The 5499-nt window shown below is 40.7% G+C and overlaps 1 protein-coding gene across 1 annotated transcript in view; it reads left to right on the top strand.

Annotated features, from left to right (window-relative positions):
* arhgef10la (Rho guanine nucleotide exchange factor (GEF) 10-like a) overlaps positions 1 to 5499 on the top strand; it is a 138876-nt gene that overhangs the window by 120221 nt on the left and 13156 nt on the right. The window lies entirely within an intron of this gene.

Below are 5499 nucleotides of genomic sequence, written 5' to 3'. Positions count from 1 at the left end.
CCCCCCCCCCCCCCCCCCCCCCCCCCCCACACACACACACACCCCACTGTCAACAACTGCCAGCACTGACATAGCACTATGCTAGCGGAGCACAATACAGACACACTAGCTAAGAAGCTACAGACGTAGCACTCTGCTTCTCTTCTCTATCCACCCCCACCCCCAACACACACACACACAGTCGACAACTACCGACTCTAACCTAATGTAGTGCAACTGTCCTATGACGATTCCACCCCCAACCCCCATTGACAACAATCCCAGAAAACATGAGCGCACCCTGCCAAGGAAATTGACCTAGGGAAGAAACACTGAAAATTATTTATCTTGTCAAATGTAGCACTCTTGCTCATATTTACTTCAGTTACACTTAGTGGAGCCTTGTGTTTGTTCAAACAGCTGTTTATTCATGATAATTCCCAATCGGTTCCTGCCCTTGACCTTGACCTCAGTCTGTCCTATCCACTTAGAATAATACACTTTTAAAACAGAGGCATGTTTATTCATTGTCTGCTCTCTGCTCAGAATGTTGTTGCTTCATTTGTTTCACTTCTGAAATTTATCTCCCCCAGCCCAGCCCCCTCCAGTCTTACCCAACTGGGTTTTTGTTTGACTCCATGTATCCAGATGTAGTCATTAGTTCAGTTGTGTTGTGTTGAGGCTTCTGTCTCGCCGTCTTTCCAAGCATAAATTAAACAATACATTTGGAGCTCTGATCTCAGGCCAGTCTGCGTCATGCTAGCACAGATTGTTCCAAAAGATCACTCATCCAACAAGTACAAATATTTGTCAGATTAAATTTGACGCCATATTCTTGTGCTAAATATAAACCCCAAAGACAGACAGCATGCACAGAGGAAAAAATAGAAATATTTTTAGATCAAAATTACTTTTTTTATTTCTAACGTTTTTAAAATCATTACATAATTTACAAAATATCCAGTTCCTATCAGATCAGGCGCTGCTGTTGTTCAGCGTATGATTTTTGTACTACTAGTGCTTAGTGTTTTCTTAGATTAGCGTATTTCTTAGTTCATATCTTAGATCTTATTACTGTTTTTCTTTACAGTATATACTTTTGTTGGATGTAACTGGGACCCTGCGTACACAATTTTGTTTCACCACATGTACCACGTGTGGTGCAGATGACAAATAAAGAAACCTTAACCTTAAATACACGTAGCAGTCAAGTGGTTCTTTTTAATGCAGTTGATAAAGTGAGTTCCAGCACGTTTAATCACCTCAATCAAATAAAAACAAAACACATTTTAATTCACTGTTTTGGAACATTCACACTGTGTTAATACCAAGCCAGAAAATAACTACAACAGCAGTGGTTTATTAGAAGAAGTGTCTGATGCTCGTCAGTCTGGAGTGGGTTGTTGGGCTATGTCTAAACAGTTTGGAGTCAAATTCTACAGTAAGAATGTTTTACAGAAAACAATATCGGTGCAGTTGCTTCATGTCAGAGTTCATCTGTTCTAGGTAGCTAGTTAAAGAATAAAGTTTAGAGCCGTACTTTTTATTTCCGACTTCTCCCTTCTTCAGGGGTCGCCACATCGAACTAACTCACACGAAGACTTGGTAATTGGTTTTACACCGGATGCCCTTCCTGACACAACCACAGACCACTAAGCTACCACAGCCCTCCATGTGGAGTAGAGAACTGCCAACTAGGATGCCTGGGGGAGCAGATGGTGGGGTTAAGGGTCTTGCTAAGGGCCCAGAATGTGGCAAATGAGGGTGGAGGCAGGTATGGATGTTTCACATTTTCCACTCACGTTTTGATGTTGTCGACCCAGAGAGTCGAACCGGCGACCTTCCGATCACAGGCCAACCCTCTCCAACCTCTGCTCCACCACTCCCAAAGTTTATAACAGTACAAGTTTCTTTTGGAAAATGGCAGCGCAGCTTTAGTTTGAAAATTTCCTCCTAGTGAGGGACCTGCTCGCCTCCATTCTGGACCTGCCATTGTTCCTCCTTCCTGTCTTCTCAGCCGGTTGAAAAAGATGGCCACTCGTCCTGAGCCTGGTTCTGCTGGAGGTTTTTTCCTGTAATGAAGGAGTTTTTCCTTTCCACTGTTGCCTTTGTGCTTATTCAGGATGGGAAACTGTGACAAAATGAAGACTCAACACATCTGCTGGCTACCCTACCTTAGATACATGCTACTAATTGAATTTTTATGTATATGAATGTTTTTATTCAGTACACCGAGATCACTGCTGTTGTTGGACGACTTGAGTTGGGGGTTCGAATCCACCAACTGTGGCATGCCTAAGTGTCCCTGGGCAAGACACTGAACATCTCATTGCCTCCGATGTGTGTCCCATCAGTGTATGAACATGATAAAGCTCTGATTAGTCTCTTTAGAATGATTTGTTCAATTAGCTTTGTAGAGATCTAGTAGAGTGCTGTAGGAATGGGTAAATGAGGCACGGATAGTAGTGTAAAGCACGTTGAGTGTTTTGATAAGATAGAAAGGCGCTATATAAGTACAGTCCATTTACCATTTACTTGGCACTAAATAAATAAACTGAATTCAATTGAATTGAATTGCAAAGTTGGTTCTAAACAAACCTTAACATTTTCTGAACAGGCAAAAGGATGTGGGTAACTATAATGCACTGCATCACACTTGGTAAAAATAAAAAACTAAACACAGCAAATGATAGCAAACAACTCCCATGAACTGTCAAGCATGTTGGTGGAGGGCTTATTATTTGGGTTTGTTTTGCAACTTCATGAACTCTGTTCTCTCCACTCATCAAGTCAACTACAACCCTGTCTGTATACCAAAGTATTCTCAACGTTCACACAGCAGCAATTTTTGAATGCAAAGTTTAAAAAAAGAGTCAAACATCAAGTGTTGCAGACTTTAACCCAATTTTCTTTTCTGGCACCAACACCAGATTTGTCTCAGATATGAAAACACTTATTTTTAAAGATGTCTGAACCTCTCATGAACCTCAGTGAATGGAACCAACGTTAATGTCAGTGATTGATAATGTCATGCACAAGACAGTTAATTTATTACTGGTAACAATAGTTTTACATTTTCTGAAGTAATAGGGTGAACATGGGGTTGCACATAACTTTTCTATATTTTGGCATTGTTTTTATTAAACAAATAAAAATATGATGTAATATTTCAAGATTTTTCATCTTAAGTTGAATTTTTACAGCCTGTTATATATCATACAATTCTTGTCTTATTCCCTGAATTTTAAAATTCTAGCTGGGTCTAGTTTTGATCAATTGTGTAAGTTGCAACAAGTGAGAAGAAGCAGCTGGCAACTCAAGGCTATCACTAAACAAAACACTTTGCAATATTTTTGCTTTAAGATCTATATAGTTGGGAGTGTGGTGAGCTTTGTATGTCTTCTTTTTTCAGTTTGGCATATTTTCCCTAAGCTCTGTCCTCTAGAGACACGTACTTAAGCAGCTGAATGGTCATGCATTGGAGGCACAATCTGGTTTATGTTATTTCATACAGAGATTTACAGGTCGGCTCTGGTTATCTTCTGCCTTAACCTTGACTTATTCACTAATATGGACCCACAGGGTCAGCCTTCACTGGAGCTGCGGTGCATTTACAGACTCCTGGTAACCACTGTCTGGCGTCTGTAGAACAAGATGAGATTTGGTGCAGAAGTAAAGGGTCATTGACTCACATTCACTTCACTTAACTGTTGTTTTCTCATGTGGATTGTCATCACTTTCTGACTTTTGCTGCACTTTTGAATCATTTATCTATGGCTTGGCTAAACACTGATTCCCGTTCCATTTCATGCCACTGAGCCTGCAGGCAGCGGCTTTTGATACGTTTCAACCTTAAATATTTAGAGCCAGCCAACTAGTCCCTAAGAAACACTGTGTTTTACTGTTTCTGTAAAAACAAGAATAATTCCTGTTATATCTAAATTACTATAAACATAACCCATATGGATATAGCTCTTACAAATTTGTTTTAGTGTCCGTCTTTTTATTATTTAATTACTTACACTGGACACCATTGGGGTACATGAAAATTATACAGTAGTGCTGACAAAGCCTCATTTTACTAACTCTATGAGAAAAGAAGAAAAAGTGATGAATTAAGAAAAGTTTTCACAAGGTTTCTTACAAGATGCAAGGATCTAGTTTCAACTTTTACTACTCTGTAATAAACATGTTGATTTTAACAAACCACTAGGTTTATTGGTTGCATTCAGAGCATTCTACACTTGCAAAAATGAAAATACTACAACATTCTTACAACATTTGTAATTCTGAAAATAGTTTTGGTATGTTGAAAAGCCTTTGCAGGGAATGCTGCAGCTTCTTTGGCCAAATCTGGCTGATTTGACTTCACTAACATTCACCAAAATGTATTGAATTCAAAGTACAATTCAGCCTTGATTTGTTGTTAACTATGCAGAACTTTTGTCAAAAATCAGAAATAATATTGCCACATCAGCCATTGTATTGTACATATATGTGTCACAGATTATCTGGAGAGAAAAAAAAAAGCGACTGGGATGAGAATCAGCACCTCGAAATCTGAGGCCATGGTTCTCAGTTGGAAAAGGGTGGATTGCTCTCTTCGGGTCAAAGGTGAGGTTCTGCCTCAAGTGGAGGAGTTCAAGTATCTTGGGGTTTTGTTCACAAGTGAGGGAAGAATGGAACATGAGATCGACAGACGATCAATGCAGCTTCTCCAGTATTGTGGAACCTGTGCCGGTCCATTGTGGTGAAGAGGGAGTTGAACTGTAAGGCAAAGCTCTCTGTTTACCGGTCGGTCTATGTTCCTACCCTCACCTATGGTCATGAACTCTGGGTAGTGACCGAAAGAAAGAGATTGCAGATACAGGCTGTCAAAAAGATTTGTTTTTTTCTTTTTCCGCAGGGCAACTCGACTCTCCCTTAGAGATTTCTTAATCTTTATTTAACCAGGCAAATCCCATTGAGATCACAGATCTCTTGCAAGGGTGGCCTGGGCCCAAAGGCAGCCTAACATGCATGTTTTTGGTCTGTGGGAGGAAACTGAAGTACACGGAGAAAACCCACGCAAGCACGAGAAGAACATGCAAACTCCACACAGAAAGACCCCAGGTCCAACCGGGGATTGAACACAGGACCATCTTCCTGTGAGGCAACAGTGATAACCACTGAGCCGTCGTGCTGCCAAGATAGGGTGAGGTAGGGTGAGAAGTTAATTTATCTGCAAGAGACTCAGAGTAGAGCTGCTGCTCCTCCACATTGAGAGGAGCCAGGTGAGGTGGTCCAAGCATTTGGTAAGAATGACCCATGTGCGCCTCCCTAGGGAGGATCCATACCCCAAGACTGATGGATTGATGGCTGGATGGATCCATCCCCGAAAGATGGATGGATGGCTGGATGGATAAAATCCCCCAATATTTGTATTCTCTAAAGATTATTTAACATGTTGACAGTAACACAAAACATCAGCAGATGGTTGCAGTCATTTGGGATGAGTCTTCAGAAATAAGGAAAACATCA

This window comes from Nematolebias whitei, chromosome 7, assembly GCF_014905685.2.
Source record: "Nematolebias whitei isolate Nwh7 chromosome 7, NemWhi1, whole genome shotgun sequence".
NCBI classification, from domain to species: Eukaryota; Metazoa; Chordata; class Actinopteri; order Cyprinodontiformes; family Rivulidae; genus Nematolebias; species Nematolebias whitei.
Note: the sequence above shows the minus strand (reverse complement) of the source record. Positions and strands in the feature narration are given on the sequence as shown.